The sequence below is a fragment of the Crinia signifera genome, chromosome 7 (genome assembly GCF_055691185.1).
Source record: "Crinia signifera chromosome 7, ASM5569118v1, whole genome shotgun sequence".
NCBI lineage: Eukaryota > Metazoa > Chordata > Amphibia > Anura > Myobatrachidae > Crinia > Crinia signifera.
The window spans coordinates 105504758-105522837 of record NC_139223.1 but is presented as its reverse complement, the minus strand read 5'-3'; the positions used below and the strand labels follow the sequence as shown (position 1 = coordinate 105522837).

Sequence of the window (18080 nt, the reverse complement as noted above, 5' to 3'; positions counted from 1 at the left end):
GTGTGGTTGACATGGAAAATTGAAGTTAAAGATACCATGATGTGGACATCAGGGACCAGGGACCAGGTCAGTTACACAAGTTTGTTGCTCATCTTGGACAGAAGCATAGAATTTTGGGGGTTACAGCGGTTAAAGAAACCTTGATTTGCACATAGGGACCAACACCAAGGTCAGTGTGGTCCCATGAGTCACCTATTTTAGGACCTTGTAACATCAGGTGGAAACCATCTATAGAAAAGACCAGCGCTGGGAAACTATCCTCTATTTTGTTTTTCGATTTACTTCATATACAGATTCAGAGACTTGCATACTTGCAACACAGGTATATGCATAGCAAATTATTAGCATAGTCTAATTATGCATCTGCAAGAAAGCTTCAGAAAAGACACCCAAAGCTATTAGAGTCTCATTGGACCTGGAATTTCTAGAGGGGCTGTTTGGGGCAGCAGTTTAATGTGAGATTTAAAAAAGCAGAGAATAAAGTCATCTAATTTTCTGAATCCCAGGCCGAAAAAAATACCTTCAGTTGAACTTGTTCTATTTGCAGGGGCGTATGGAGGGCGGAGCACGAGCTCCAGACGCCAAGACATCAAAGGGCGCCAGAGCCGTGCAGCCCACTCCCCCACCCGCTCCCTGCTCTGCCCGACTGAGCTCTGCTGCCGCACTGTCCGCCTCTATTAAGTCTGCCGCTGGACCGCTAGCCAAAAGGCACTTGTGGTACAGCAGCCAATCAGAAGCAGCATTGATGGCTGCTGGACCGCAAGCGCCTATTGGCTAGCGGTCCAGCGTGTGACTTAATTGAAAATAGCTGCGGACAGGGGCAGCTCAGCCGGGTAGAGCAGAGAGGAGGTGGTCCCCCTTGGCAACGAGCAAATTTATTCCCCCTTGGCAACGAGCAATTTTAGTCCCCCTTGGCAACTAGCAATTTTAGGCCCCCTTGGCAACAAGCCATTTTAGTCCCCCTTGGCAACAAGCCATTTTAGTCCCCTTTGGCAACAAGCCATTTTAGTCCCCCTTTGCAACAAGCAATTTTAGTCCCCCTTGGCAACAAGCAATTTTAGTCCCCCTTGGCAACAAGCAATTTTAGTCCCCCTTGGCAACAAGCAATTTTAGTCCCCCTTGGCAACGAGCATGAAGCCCCTGGCAATGAGCATGTGTCAGATGTGTAATGGGCATTACGGTTTATTATATAGTATGTAATGGGCATCATGTGTGACCTTATGTGTAATCGGCATTACGGTATATGGCTTTATGTGTTTGCTAAAATGTGCAATGGGCATTACGGTGTGTGGTATAATGTTAGGCCACGCCCCCTTTTGCTGCGCAAGAACCCCGCCTACTACAAATCAGGGGGAGGAGGCGAAACATGCCCTTGCTCCGGGCACCGTGGCACCTAGCTACACCACTGTCTATTTGTGAAAGTCCCAATCATCCCTCCAAGATAACTATTGATATCCACAAAGAATTTATATAGCTTTTCAAGCTGTGATGGTTTCCTATTTTCTGGTTTATTTGCCTGAGATTAAGTTAATTATTAATATACCATTCATCTTGCTGTATACTGTATTTCCTAAAAGCAATTGGAACCCTTAACTCTTCTGCGAGTACTGCACTTACCTATCCCCACAGAGTCTTAATACTTTCAGAAAACCAATGAATTATGAAAGAGTAGTGGCCGCATTCAGTCAACATATTTCATTGCTGGTACTCATTCTATAATCAGAAAAGGATCTGTAACATCCATTGCTACACTACAGATAAAAAACAGATTGCAGATCAATATAAATCTGTGGAAGCAACAAAAAAACAAATTTAAAATAAAAAAGATCTACTCACTATAGGATTCAAATCATCATCATCATCATATATATTATTTCTAAAGGGTGATTTTTCATGACGCTCCCCTTTTCTTCCTTCACACTAAACCAAAATCGTTAAATGAGGTACCATTTGAAAGATCACATTGTCCCCTTCTGATGAATTGATCATTTACATTTAAGGAGTGAGGGCATGTGGGGAGGTGGCGGCAACTGATGAGGACCAGCAGGAACCGACTGGGAGGTCCATCGGAACGGGGCGTGCAAGCATCTCATGCGCACGCGTCCCTGTCCGGCTGCTGGTGGCAGATGGCAAACACTGGCGATTCGATCGCCAACCCCAGCCTGAATGTCAGGGGCTCCATCTGTACTCTACTTTTCCTGCTGCACTGTGGGGCTTATTCAGGTCCCATCACTCCCCCACATGTTTGCACGGGGGAGCGATGTTTAGCAACTGAGCATGCACATACAGATGTATGCACATGTGCAGCCACTTGGTGTGAGCGGGCACAGCAAACTGCTTGTTCGCCACCCCATTTGCACTTAGCAGTGCAAGCGGGAAATTTGCAGCTTTGCGTGTGGACCAGAATCAGGCCCAGTATCTGATCAGGGTATGAAAAACATTGACAATATCCTGTTTACATGCTCAACTTTTCCGCTGCATTGGATACGATCAGTGTATGAAAACAGGGGGATTCCCTGTGCTAATATGACTAGCAGCACTGTTACATTACCGCCACTGCTGCTAGCAGACCACTGTAAAGTCTCTGTTTCCCTCCTCCACCTGATACCTAAAATAGCACATTCACCGACTTCTCCCTTCATACTTAACCAAAATCGATAAATTAGGTACCATTTGGAATATGCTAAATTTTCGCAGAGGCCACTTAGTCATATATATATATATATATATATATATATATATATATATATATATAGAGCTTGGTTACGGCGGCACTCGTCACAACAATAAAATAAATGCCAGGAGACTGGCATTTATTTTATTGTTGTGACGAGTGCCGCCGTAACCAAGCTCCGTATATCCTGAGCTCCTCTCAGGCCACCTCACACGGGGGGCACCGCATCATTGGAAGACACAGCCTGCACACCTGGTCGGAGTGCCGCCCCACCATTTCCATATATATATATATATATATATATATTTCTAAAAAGTGATTTTTGTGACGCTTCCTTTTTCTCACTTACAATTAAAAAGTCCCATACAGTACCTCGGGACTTTATAATTGACTTGAATAGATGTTAGTATCATTTGTTATCATTCATGTCAGACTGTATTCATGCTGTTTAATAATAGAAAACAGATTGTCTGTGCAGAAGACCAAAAAATCCACCTCTTTGGTCTGGAATTATTTCTACCCAAATCCGGACATCAATTGTCTCGACACATATAGTACTGTATGTGTAAAAGCATAATAAGTAGGGGTAAGGATGCTAACCACCTTAAACATCAACTGTAGTGCATTCATCATATGTCATTGTCAAGTTCAGAAACTTTGGCTAAGAGCATAAGCAGTTTAGTGACATCTAAATAGTTTTTCCTGTTGTATCCAAGCGTCTGCAATCCACACCACCAACTCCCTCATTGTCAATTTCCTCCTCGATCAGGATCGGAAGTAGTTCGGTGGCATGATAGACTCCTCTCCCATCTGGTATTCCTCCAGAGGATACTTGAGTGCCAAGCCTGCTGCCGTGAGTCGACTGTCATCCGAGAGGAAGTTAGAAGACCACTCTTAATAGTTTAACTAAGCGAGTGACTGTCCAACACTTATTTGCAAGGAAGATGAAGTATGCAAATTACTGAGGCCATAACAACTATGTTGGTGTTAGACATGTGTCCAGAATCCACCATCAGTGCAGTGGGAATTACACAGTTGATGGAAGTACTGTGTCCCTCTGTCTCCCTAACATCTAGATTCCACTTCACTAGGCAAACGATTCCCGGACTGTAAAGGAACACTCAATATAACATAACACAGTAACATACATAGTAATTAAGGCTAAAAAAAAAAGACTTTAGTCCATCAAGTTCAACCTATCTAACGTGCAACTACTGACTCTGCGTAAGTCAGGTCTATAGGATTGCCTTAGTGGCCAAAAATGTATTCAGTTTTAATTTAAATTCTTTAACAGTAGTTGCTGTAATCACCCCCACCGGCAATGAGTTCCAGAATTTTACTGCATTAATGGTGAAGAATCCTCTTCTTAATTCAGTACTGAATTTATTTTCCTCGAGCCTCAATACATGCCCACGTGTCCTAAGTATAGGCCTGTTAGTGAACAAATTACCTCGCAGTTCCATATTATTCCCAATCCTGTATTTAAACATACTAATCATATCACCTCTCAACCTCTGTTTCTCCAGTGAAAACCTATTCAGCCTGGTTAACTTATCTTTGAATTCTAGTGATTTAAGACCTTTTACTAGCTTAGTCACCATTCTCTGTACCTGTTCCAATTCATTTATGTCCTTTTTAAGGTGTGGTGCCCAGATCTGAACACAGTATTCCAAGTGTGGTCTCAACAATGCCTTGTAAAGAGGCACTATCCCATTAGCATCCCTTGAATCCATTCCCCTTTTAATGCATGCTAGTGTCCGGTTTGCTTTTGCTGCTGCACTTGAGCAGCAGGGCCGCCGACAGGGGGGTCTGGGGGTACTTGAGTCCTGGGCCCCACCGCTCTGACAGATGGTAGGGCCCGGGCAGGCTGCAGCTCTATCCCCAGCACAGCACCGCCGCGGCCGGCCGCACCCACACCCCCTCAGCATGAGCCTCAAGTGAGGCTGCCCGGCACAGAGTTCAGTGCAGCGCGATTCTGTGACTGCGCAGTCTTACCTGGCTGCAGGAACAAGCCGGGACCCGGACCCTCCACACAGGAAGCCCCCACTGAGGTTAGGAGAGAGAGGAGCAGGAGCTGCCACGTGTGTCAGGCACTGACAGGCAGCACACTGTACAGTCCAGCTGCTCCGGCATTTGAGAAGGTAATAAAACCTTAAATCATTATTACTAGGGGGAGGAGAGGAGGAGGAGAGGGGAGAGAGGAGTGCTGTATTTATATTGAGTATGTGTTTGGCTGTAAGGTATGCTTTATGCAATGTGTAGTGTGTGTGTATATGAATGTATGCGGTGTGTGTTTTGTATGTATCTATGCAGTGTGTTTTGTGAGTGTGTGTGTGTTATGTATGTTTGTATGTATGTATGTATGAAGTGTGTGTGTCTATGTATGTTCTGTGTGAGTGTGTGTGTGTGTGTGTGTGTGTGTGTGTGTGTGTGTGTGTGTGTGTGTGTGTGTGTGTGAGTGAGTGAGTGAATACTGTATTTATGTACGCAGTGGGTTTTTTTTCTATATAAATATATATATATATATATATATATATATATATAATGCAGAGTTGGGCAATAAAGAAGGGGGGGGGGCCGGACTAGAAATCAGTCCCGGGCCCCACAATTTCTAGTGGCAGCCCTGTTGAGCAGTGTGCACTATTACCCAATTTTTCATCTATGATGACCCCTAAGTCCTTCTCTACAGCAGAATTCCCTATAACAACTCCAGTTAGCCTATACGTAGCTTGCTAATCTTTATTCCCATAATGAATTACTTATTTAGTTTCTTATATAGCGCACACATATTACGCAGCGCTTTACAGAGCATAGTTATGAGCAAAAACACATAACAAATTACAGTACAAGACAGTTTAGGACAAGTACATGGTTAATATGGATAGTTGCATCAGGGAACAGGACCCTGCAACAATCATCAGGGTGGCAGAGGTTTATTTACTTTACATTTATCAACATTAAATTGCATTTTCCACCTTTCCAGTTTAAGTAAGTCAGTCACTTTGTAGTGTATACACATCCTCTCCTGAGTTAATTTCACTACTCAATTTTGTGTCATCTGCAAATATTGCAATTTTACTCACTATGGGGGTTATTTTGGTTGACTCTTTCTGACAAATTCCTTCTTAGATGGACAAAACCATGTGCACTGCAGGTGGGGCAGGTGTTACTTGTGCAGAGAGAATTAGATTTGGGTGGGGTTTTACTTCAAAGTGAGATCTATATTGCAGTGTAAAAATAAAGCAGGCAGTATTTACCCTGCACAGAAACAAAATAACTTACCCAAATCTAATTCTCTCTGCACATTTTAGATCTGCCCCCCTGCAGTGCACATGGGGGTTTATTCTAGTTCATTCTTTCTGACAAAATCCTTCTTAGATGGACAAAACCATGTGCACTGCAGGGGGGCAGATGTAACATGTGCAGAGAGAATTAGATTTGGTTGAGTTATTTTGTTTCTGTGCAGGGAAAATACTGACTGCATGATTTTACACTTCAATATAGATCTCACTTTGAAGAAAAACCCCACCCAAATCTAATTCTCTCTGCACAAGTTACATCTGCCCCACCCGCAGTGCACATGGTTTTGTCCCATCTAAGAAGGATTTTGTCAGAAAGAATGGACTAGAATAACCCCCAGGGTTTTGTCCATCTAAGAAGGATTTTGTCAGAAAGAGTGAACTAGAATAAGGCCCTTTGTCACTAATGAGAAAATGGTCTACTGAAGCGGAATGTGACAAGGCCATAGCTCTTTCTTCATTTTCTCCTGCATCTGGAGCTGGGAAGAAAATAAAAGGGATTTTTGTAAGAACTTCGAATCCCTTTCTCTTATATGGTCCTGGTGACACAGCTCACACATTGGGATGTAGGAGGGTCCGCAGGAGCCAGGCACCTATGCTAAATCTTTTAGAGAGGTAGGCTCCTCCCATCGCATCCCAGAATCCTCAGTTCAACTTTCAAAGCCACTGGAATACATTAACTCAGTACAACGCCTGAACATATTATATGCACAAAAACTTTAACTTAACCATTATAACATGACACATCATGAAATGGCAATACTTACTGAGCGTAAGGGAGGGATCGCTGTGTCACCAGGACCATATCAGAGAAAGGGATTAGAATGGTAAGTTCTTACAAAAATCCCTTTTTCTCTTTCAATGGTCCTGGTCAGCTCACATTGGAACGTTCAAGAGCCGGTCCTTTGGGAGGGTACGCTCAGGTCTGCAGCTCTCATCACTGCTATAATGATGGGTCCTCCGACGCAAACTCCTGGAACCTGTAGAATTTTGCAAAAGTGTGAACAGATGACCAAGTGGCAGTCCTGCATACTTGCTCAGCTGTAGCCCCATGGCGAACCGCCCAAGAGGTGGCAACAGACCTGGTGGTATGTGTGTTTATCCTGGCCAGTATAGGCCTACCAACTTTAGTATATGCAAATGCAATAACTTATCTCAACCACCTAGCAATGGTCTGTTTTGAAGCGGGCCAGTCTATCTTGTGTACGTCGTACAAGACCAATAAGGTATCTGTCTTCGAAAACATTTAACCCTGTCCACATAAATGTGCACCACATCCAAATTCCTCAATTTGTCCCTTTTCTTAGAACCCTCTGGGGGTTGAAACACAGGCAGAACAATCTCCTGATTCAAATAGAAAGCAGAAACTACTTTCGGCAAAAACTGGGGTACTGTTCTAAGAACAGCCCTATCATCATGAAATATCAAGAAGGGAGGCTTACAAGACAAAGCTCCCAACTCCAAAACCCTCTTGGCAGAGGAAACAGCCAACAAAAACACTAATTTCCAAATGAGAAACTTGAGGTCAGCCGAAGTACAGCCACCCTCTTCTGGAAAAAAAATTGACAGAGCTGACATCTGTACTTTAAGAGATTGGAGACTCAGCCCTGAAGAAAACCCATCCTGAAGGAATTCAAGTAATTTAGATAGTCGAAATGGACGTATGAGACTTCTGTCGCTCACATCACCTAATATAGTGTTCCCGCTAGGCTGTTTTAGCGGGGCGCTGCGCCCTGCCCGATTTTTAAAGGGCAAAATGCGCCCTGCCCCTCTAGCAGCGCCCCGCTAAGTCAGCCTGCAGTCTGTCCCACCGGAGTGCCCGGGCCGTCGCATCGCTGAAGGGGGCTTGCCCGGCCATGGCTACGTCCCGGCAGCTCAGTGACGTAGTCATGGCTGTGCAAGCCCCCTTCAGCGATGCGGCGGCCCGGGCATGCCCCCATGTGTGATGCGGCGGCCCGGGCACGCCCCCTGTAGTGACGCGGCGGCCCAGGCACGCCTCCTGTAGTGACGCAGCGGCCCGGGCACGCCTCCTGTAGTGACGCGGCGGCCCGGGCACGCCTCCTGTAGTGACGCGGCGGCCCGGACACGCCTCCTGTAGTGACGCGGCGGCCCGGGCACGCCTCCTGTTGTGACGTCGGCGGACCGGGCACGCCCCCTCTAGTGATGTCGGCGTGCTCGGTCCGCCCCTCCAGCGCCCTGCCTTATTTGGTTCCTAGAAGGAACACTATAATATGTCTTCCAGACCCTATAATAGTTCGCCGAAGACACCGACTTCCTGGCCTTAATCATGGTATTCACCACCGCTTCAGAAAAAAACCTTTGCTCTTTAAAATGGCGGTTTCAATAGCCAGGCCATCAAAGTTAGCCTAGCTAAATCCAGATGAAAGAACGGTCCTTGGCTTCGTAAGTCTGGCCTTTGGGGCAGGCGCCACGACTCCACTGATAGTTTCCGAACACTCGAGTACCAAGATCTCCTTGGCCAATCCGGAGCTATCAGTATTACCGGAATTCCCTGGGATCTGATCCTCTTCAGAACCCTTGCAATCATCGGAAACGGTGGAAAAATGTAGACAAGATTCCCTGTCCAGGGATAGGTCATCGCATCCACAGCTGACACTAAAGGATCCCTTGTCCTGGAGAAGAATTTGGGAACCTGATGGTTGAACCTGGACGCAATTAGATCCACCTCCGGGATCCCCCACCGAGATGTAATATGTTGGAAGATCTGTGGACCCAACGTCCATTCCCCTTCGAGCAGCTCCTCCCTGCTCAAGAAATCGGCCTCAACATTCTTCACACCTGGTATGAATATTGCCGATAAACCCCCTGGTTTAAAACATCTCTGTTCGTGGGACAGGTTACTCAGGTCAACAGATCAACACCGGTTATTTTTCACAACACCCAGCCTACAGTTTTTGCCCACTGCCAAAGATCACATTACCAGTGACTTTAGACATTACCTATCCTTCATGCTGATTGTACCCATGCCTGAAATGTCTGCCTATAGGGGGGATCTGAGTTGTCACAGTACATCTGAGTGTACATAGGCAGGCTTGTCACATATTCACAGAATCCTCTCCAGCAGAGTCTGCACTGTAGAACTGGCACATGCAGGAAATGTATTCCCCATATCCCTCACACAAAGGAGTGAGTCTGTCAATGACCCGACCCGACCCCCCACCCCACCCCCAGTGTACTGTTATCATGCCCACACAGGATTGACACAGACCAGAGCCCACAGTAGCACACTCATTGTCCAGAAAGCTTCCCGGCCACAGCGCTGCTGCTCCTCGGTCTCTCTCCCCTCTCAGGCTGATGTCATCAGTCTGAGAGGTGCTCCCCCTGCCTGCCAGTGGCTGTATCTGCAGCTCATTGCATCCGCAGGAGTCGGGAGTCGGGGGGGGGGGGAGCACAGTTGGTGGGGAAAAAAGCATCAGAACCGGGTATTCGATATATCAGGAGCCAGGGGGGTTTGTAGATACTCGGAAACCCCCCTGCGTGCGCCACTGATACTAGCACTAAATCTAAAACCCTAAGGGGCATTTGAGAGTTGGTCTTTTGCGATGTCCCTCTACTACTGTTACTTTTCATAATGAAAATCTATAGATTACATTGAATAATCTCCACAAAAGAGTGCCCGGACAAAAAAAGAGAGTCTTTTCTTTCTAATGGCTTGGTAGCTCATCACTTACAATTTAATTCCCACCAAAATTGCAAAATTTCAATAATAATTGTAACTATATTTCTATAGTAGATCAGTTGTACCATTACTTTTTATTTTAACATTTAAATAAGTTAGGTTTCCTTCAGCTACTATAAATAAAAAAAAACAGCTAAAATATCCTATGCTGATGTAGGTCAAAATTACAATATATTGGTTATTGTTGCAGTGACTTGTACTTGTTCATAAATACACCAATCTAAACATGAGATATGGTTCCAGGACAGACACAAGATATTTGCTCATACCCCTTTCACATTGCACCAAGGACACAGGTGTGAAAGCGCTACAGCTTACAACCAACCCGGTGATTCAACACAGGAATTTTGGGGCCAGGGACTGACGTAGAGTCAAAATGCAGAACCGGCTGGTGAGGGAATGGGATCATTCGTCAGACTGCATTTAGGTCTACAAAAATTAGGTCTACACCATTAGGTTGACTTGCATTTAGGTCGACCTGACTAAAGGTCGACATGGGTTAGGTAGACAGGGTCATTAGGTCGACAGGGTCATTAGGTCGACATGGGGTTGTTTTTTTCAAGCGTCGACAGAGTCAACATAGCACCGAGTCCCCTCGCATAGCTCGCTACGCTCAGCACACTATTTTAGTCTCCCACCACGCCCTAGTGGATGGTAGGGCATGAAATACTGCCTGTCGGCACATGTCGACTCATAAAACAGTCAAATGAGCCCATGTCGACCTTTTGCCTGTCGACCTTCCCCATGTCAACCTAATGACCCTGTCGACCTAATGACCCTGTCGACCTAAGTCATGTTGACCTTCAGTCATGTCGACCTAAATGCAGGTCGACCTAGTGGTGTAGACCTAATGCTTGTAGACCTAAATGCTGTAGACAATATGACCGTATCCCCTGGTGAGACAATCAGAACTTGTGCACCAGCAGCCGCTCTGATTGGCTAACGGTACACTTGCTCTGATTGGCTCAAAAGCCGGTGCGCTATTTTAATTGGACATCGACATCCTGCATTGAAGAAGCCTGTGCACCAAGCACAGCGCAGACAGCACAGCGGAGGCAGTCGGGGGTTTGCTGTAGGCAAAATGAGCTGCTCAGGTCCTTCCAGAGGACGGGGTCCGGGACAGCTGTATCCACAGCACCCCCCTATCGGCGGCCCTGATGTAAACATTTGAAAACATTTTCCTATGTTGAAGATGTACATATGCTCCTATTAGCATAAACAAGCTTTTTTTATCACGGTCTCTTCTAGGTCATGTTTTATCTAAAGATTATTTTCATAAACTATTTATATAGCAAAGGGAATAGTGATTCCTCTGGTAAGCGCAGTTCTCATTCTGTTGGCTATAAAGTAGGGCCAGTAGAATATTTGTACAAACAATATAATCCTTTAGTGCACCTAAATATCATTACATGACTTCACCTCTCCTTTTATCACCAGATCTTCCAGTTGAATTTGTTTTTTTTTTTAGAATGCTTGAAATCGGTTACCAAACCCCTTCAGTTTATGTACATGTGTAAATGTAAAACTGCAAAGCAATTATGTTTCTAAAAGTGCGTACACACGGGGCAATATGATCGCTGGCAATATATTGCTCAGCAATCTTACTGCTCAGTGTCCCGTTTCATCTGCGACCAGAGATGGTCGCAGATGAAAATGTTACACTGCCGGGAGAAGAGGCAGTGGAAGTCGTTGGTCAGAGGAGCATGCTCCTCCAACCAGCGACCATTCAGGGGCTGAAAACGGGAGTGCGCACTCGGCGATTTATCGCCGGTGCACACTCCCATCGCTGCCAATATGGTCGCTGAGCGACCATATTACCAGCGATATTTGCAATAATCGCCCCCGTGTGTACGCACCTTCAGCATTAGAACACTAAGGGCCTGAGTCTAATTCACTCACAAAAGCAAATTCTCTCTCTAATGGACAAAACCATGTGCACTAAAGGTGGGGTAAATGCAGGGCCAGTGGTAGATTTTTTGGCACCCTAGGCAAATCTTCTGATCCCCCCCCACACACACACACACACAGCGTCACTCCAGACTAGTAAAATACTCTTTACAAAGTGTCATTAAGTCAATGTTTCAGCACTTTATTGCAAGTTCAGATGAAAAAAGTGCATTAAAGCCCTGAAACATTGAATTGATTACACTTTTTAAAGAGGATTTTATTAGTCCAGTGTGCAGCCATTTGTGGGGGCAAAATAACACAAACAATACGACGGAAGGAGGAAGTGGAGGAAGGAGGAGGAGGTTACAGCGTGAGGCTGCTCCTTCTAGTGTCCTGTGTATATTTTATTAAATATACTTTTACTCCAGACACACAGATGGGGCCACTCTTCATCTTGTGCGTCCCATTGCAGAGAATGTCTCGTGCCCCATTCTGGTGGACAGTACATGGCAATAGTCACGCACGGAGCCTCTCTGATAAAAGAGCGACTCCATCTGTACAGCATGTTGATGAACAGCATATGATGTATGCTGCACATAGAATCCAGCAACTGTTCCAACTGAAAAGAGCAACAACTTATGCTGTGCTACAGTACATAAAGGGTTAATAATAACATACATATGCAATATTACAGACCAAATGGATAATGTATTTGGGAATGCACTGTTCTAGTTGCACAAAAAGCTAATTAAACACATTCAGATACACAGTTCTACGAGTCGCTAAGCAACAATGATTGAGGCTGGCTGTCTAAATGTGGGGTGTGAACACTACTGATCGATTGTAACAAGCAAGCCCCACTGAGCCACTGTGGCGAGTGAGCCCCACTGAGCTAATGCCGATTGAGCACCCCTGAGCGGCTGAAGAGTTAAGGCCCATACACACTTGCCAACTTTAAGCTGAAAATCGCTCAAAACAGCTGTTTTGAGCGAGTTTCAGCTTAAAGTCTGCAAGTGTGTATAGGCCACCGATGCCCTACTAGCGATGATGCGTGCTCCCGCATCATCGCTAGCAAAGTGGGCCATCTGCTGGTTTTACCAGCACGTCTTGCGATGAGGTCTCATATTTGAGCCATCATTGCCAGGTGTGTACAGCAGCCGGGCTAAAAGATCAGAGACTTTCAGCCCGACTGACAGCCCCCTCCCTTCCCCTGCTCCCCGGCGCTGGAACATACTCACCGCCGGGACGACTGCACTACTCTTCCGCCACTATCTCCCCTGCATATGTCACACCACTGCGCCGCTCAGACACAGTTCCGTGCTCACAGCCCATCTGACACCCTGCCCCCCTCGGACGCCCTGCCCCCCTGCTCCATGTTCTCTCTGCCGTGCTCCACACAAGGAGCATCCACTGCCACCAATGATTTCTTTGGTACTTATATGTTAGTTGGGCGCCCACTATAGTTAGTACGCTCATAACGCCACTATCCATGTTGGCATGGAGTTGATTTTATATAGTGTGGCGAGCACAGCAAGCCACAGAGCCCGAAGCGTGGTGAGCGGACATGGAAAACTAAGCAAATAGCTTAGTGGGCGCCCAACTAACATATAAGTACCATTTATTAGCCGATAATATATACATAGCTTGCACATGCCAGCAATGTATATATTAATGGCACCACTGCCACCAATGATTTATTTATTAGCCGATGATATATACATAGCTGGCACATTCCAGCAATGTATATATTAATGGCACCACTGCCACAATGATATCTTTATTAGCTGGTAATATATACATAGCTGGCACATGCCAGCAATGTATATATTAATGGCACCACTACCCACCAATGATTTATTGGTGCATGAAAACCATAGCAATGAGCATGTATGTAAGCAGCATGTGCCATTATATGTAATGGGCATTACGATGTGTGGCCTAATGTGTAATGGGCATTATGGTATGTGGTATATGTTTAAAGGGCATTGCAGTGTGCATAGTCCCCTTTCCCCCAAAGCCATGCCTTACATTTTTCGCAGGCCAGCAATGTATATGTTACTGCCCCCCACAATGTATATTTTGTTATGGCATAACATATACATTGCTGGCATAAGTGAATGGATTTCTCTCTTCGTGCACAGCTGCAAATTAAATGTTTGCACATGGGTAGGATTTTGCCTGGTCAGGGCGGCACGGGGTGGAGTTTCTCTGATTGCTGGGCTCCAAATATACACAGCCCAGCAATCAGTTCTGAATCAGGCCCCAAGAACAGGAATGCACTGAATAAATGGAGCGCTGCTACAACCCTTGTAATTCAACCCCCGCCCATTATGTAAATCGCCTTTTATATGAAAGATTTTCAGCAAAGTCTTTCACCTCCTGAAAATCTTTTGCTCTTTAAGGAAAATGGCTCAGTGTGTACGCACTACTTTGGTGAAAGATCAAAGACTTTGGCAAAGTCTTTTGAAATGAAAATCTTCTAGTGTGTATGGGCCTCATATCAGTAAACCCCAGCGCTCTCCATGCTTTGGACATGGTGCCTCACTTTGCTTGGCACACTATTTTATTTTCATCCCATGCCCTAGTGCAGTGGTGTCAAACTCATGGCCCTCCAGCTGCTTTGGAATTACACGCCCCAGCATGCCCTGCCACAGATTTTATATAATGGATTGCTAAAACTCTGGCAGGGTATGATGGCACGTGTAGTTCCACAACAGCAAGAGGGTATCCGGACTATTGTTAGACAGCACTTACATAGACAGCCATTACATCGACACCATTAGTTCGACAGCTCAATAGGTCGACATGGTTTTAGGTCAACATACCATTAGGTCGACATGTCATTAGGTCGACAGCTCATTAGGTCGACAGCTCATTAGGTCGACAGCTCATTAGGTCGACATGTTTTTAGGTCGACACTGCCATTAGGTCGACAGTGTCTATGTCGACAGTCAAAAGGTCGACATGGTTTTTTTCACTGTTTTTTGAGCCGACATGTGCCGACAGGCGGTATTTCATGCCCTACTATCCACTAGGGCGTGGTGGGAGAATAAAATAGTGTGCCGAGTGCAGCGAGGCACCGTGCCCGAAGCATTGCGAGCGAAGCGAGCGATGCGAGGGGCTGCGGTTCACTTCAAATTGTGTCCATGTCGACTGTGTCGACATTTCGGCCAAAAAACAGTGAAAAAACCCATGTCGACCTTTTGACTGTCGACATAGACACTGTCGACCTAATGGCAGTGTCGACCTAAAAACATGTCGACCTAATGAGCTGTCGACCTAATGAGCTGTCGACCTAATGAGCTGTCGACCTAATGGTATGTCGACCTAAAACCATGTCGACCTATTGAGCTGTCGAACTAATGGTGTCAATGTAATGGCTGTCTATGTAAGTGCTGTCTAATATCCGTCCCACATCCAGCAAGAGGGTCATGAGTTTGACACCACTGCCTTAGTGGATCGGGTATGGATCATATGGTCACCAGCATTATGGTTTACAAGTATTAGTCGACATGCAGGAATGTCGACATGGTTTTTATTTTATTTTTTTAACCGGAATGTCAACACAGTCAACATAAACACTAAAACGTAGCACAGTGCCTCCCTGTGCTCGGCACACTATTTTATCGTCTCACCTTGCCCTAGTGGAAGGTAGGGCATGAAATACTGCCTGTCAGCACCTGTCGTGTTGACATTGACACCGAAACATACCACCGCATCCCCTCGCATGGCTTGCTGCGCTTGCCATGCTTCGGGCACGGTGCCTCGCTGCGCTCAGCACACTATTTTATTCTCCCACCACACCCTAGTGGATGGTAAGGCATGAAATACCACCTGTCTGCACATTTTCACTTAAAAAAAAAAACTCATGTAGCCCTAAGGACCCTGTTGACCTTACCCATGTTGACCTAATGACCCTGTTGACTTAACTCAAGTCGACCTAATGCTGGTGACCCAAATGACCGTATCCCAGTGGCTCATAGGGTATGAAATACCGCCTGTTTTTGAAGAAGAAAAAAAACATGAAAAACTCCTGTCGACCTTATGACCCTGTTGTCCTATTTCATGTGTTGACCTAATGTATGTCGAAATAGCGACCATATGCCTGAGCTTGGAGAGTGAGTATCACTGTGTGACTATGACAAAGAAGGACCACTGAGTGACTGTGCTGAGTGGCCCCACTAAGTGAATGTGCCGATTGAAAGCTGTTGGTAGTTGTGGCAAGTGTGCCCCGTTCAGCAAATGTCAACAGTGAACCCCACTTTGGGACTGTGCAGAACAGAAGGTGCACAAGATTTAGAAAGCTTTATGAACTGAGAATTTAGCTATACAGACAAATAATGTTTATTTTCATCTATTTTCTAAGTAATTTAATAACATCAAATCCAACATTGGAATCAATAGAAAATATGAATGGAACAGACAGAAAATATTGCCGGCATCTTTACACAACAAAATAGCATGAGGCTGAATCACAATACCCTCACTGATTTCCAGCACATACGTGGAGCGGACAATGTAGTCTTTAACACTAGATGAGTAAATGGTAAGCAGGACGATGAGAGGTAATGCATGACGAAGGCAACGATGAGTACACTATAATGATTTGCCGTATACATACCTATTTTACGATGTGCACGTACACAGCTTTAACAGCAGCCATGCAATTGGGGTGTCCTTGCAGAATAAGCACTGAGCAAGCTTCATTCCCTCCTGGCTGCTCCCAATACACACCGTGTTTTATATCCAGTCAAAGGGTCACTCAAATACAAGTGTGCACTTGCAGACATGATGAGTGGTCACTGCAATTGCCAGCTGCTGCAGCATCATGGTTATTGTTATTCCAACTGCCAAGTTATTACGTTGTACTGTGGTGTAGTCTGAGATGCTGGAACAGCACTGTGACCCACCATCACAAGGGATGCACAAGAACTCAATATAAGGTGCACTGTGATTGGATACTAGCATCTTGTATTCCATTGGTCAGACACTGTTACCCTCTCATTGGCTGATGGAAAAGACAGTTGTGTCCAGAAGCGAGGCATCCAAAAATGTGCAGAACTACTTTATGACTCTGGAACTCATTAATGTAAAATGGATCAGATAATCAAGTATATATATAGATCAAGAGAATCACTGTGAGGGTTAATACAATAACAATTTTTTTTACAAAATATTTACAGAAAAAAACCCACAAAGAATATGTCTGAGTACAAAGCAGTAATAAATATTTATCACATGTTGTTACATGTCAGTTAAATAGAAACACTTAAATGCAAACACTGGTACCTATCTTAATGATAAACATCCAGATGCCAGGATTTGTCCAAACAGAGACGAGGCTGAAGTTGGCTTCTTATTCGAGCTCCAGCTTCTTATTTGAGCTCCAGCTTCTTATTCGAGCTCCAGCTTCTTATTCAGGACAATCACTTTTACAAGGGTAAATGAATCTTGGACCACAAATTTGACTGCAAAAATCAACACAGGGGGGCCAGGTACATATGACCCACTAGCAATTTCTTTTGACCAACAAGGATTTGGGCAGAAAATGGGCACAAAAATGGGCATGGGTCCCAGATATCATTTTGAATAAGTAGCTGGTGTCCTGCAAGGGTTAAACAGCATTGGTCAAAAGTATGACACTTGAAATCCGCACGGGGGGGTCAGGTACATATGACTCACTTGCAATTTCTTTTGACCAACAAGGATTTGGGTAGAAATTGGGCACGAAACTGGGCATAGGTCCCAGATGTCATTATTTTGAATAAGTAGCTGGTGTCCTGCAAGGGTTAAATAGTGTTGGTCAAAACATATTACACATGAAACCCACACAAGGGGGTCACATACATATGACCCACTTGCAATTTCTTTTAACCAACAAGGATTTGGGCAGAAATAGGGCACAAAAATGGGCATGGGTCCCAGATATCATTTTGAATAAGTAGCTGGTGTCCTGCAAGGGTTAAACAGCATTGGTCAAAAGTATGGCACTTGAAATCCGCACAGGGGGGTCAGGTACATATGACTCACTTGCAATTTCTTTTGACCAACAAGGATTTGGGTAGAAATTGGGCACGAAACTGGGCATAGGTCCCAGATGTCATTATTTTGAATAAGTAGCTGGTGTCCTGCAAGGGTTAAATAGTGTTGGTCAAAACATATTACACATGAAACCCACACAGGGGGGTCACATACATATGACCCACTTGCAATTTCTTTTAACCAACAAGGATTTGGGCAGAAATAGGGCACTAAAATGGGCATGGGTCCCAGATGTCATCATTTTGAATAAGTAGCTGGTGTCCTGCAAGGGTTAAACAGCGTTGGTCAAAAATTTTTACACTTGGAATTCACACAGGGGGGTCAGGTACATATGACCCACTTGCCATTTCTTTTGACAAACAATGATTTGGGCAGAAAATGGGCAGTAAAGTGGGCATGGGTCCCAGATTTCATCATTTTGAATAAGTAGCTGGTGTCCTGCGAGGGTTAAACAGCGTTGGTCAAAAAATATTACACT

General features: G+C 45.0%; 1 protein-coding gene across 2 annotated transcripts in view; it reads right to left on the bottom strand.

The window, feature by feature from the left end:
- The window catches only part of HECW2 (HECT, C2 and WW domain containing E3 ubiquitin protein ligase 2), a 478030-nt gene extending 461529 nt beyond the window's left edge, over positions 1–16501 (bottom strand). For both annotated transcript variants that reach the window (XM_083153595.1, XM_083153596.1), the window contains exon 1: positions 16182–16501. The gene's annotated coding sequence lies outside the window, so the exon portion shown is untranslated. The remainder of the gene's footprint in view (positions 1–16181) is intronic.
- Positions 16502–18080: the final 1579 nt, after the last annotated feature.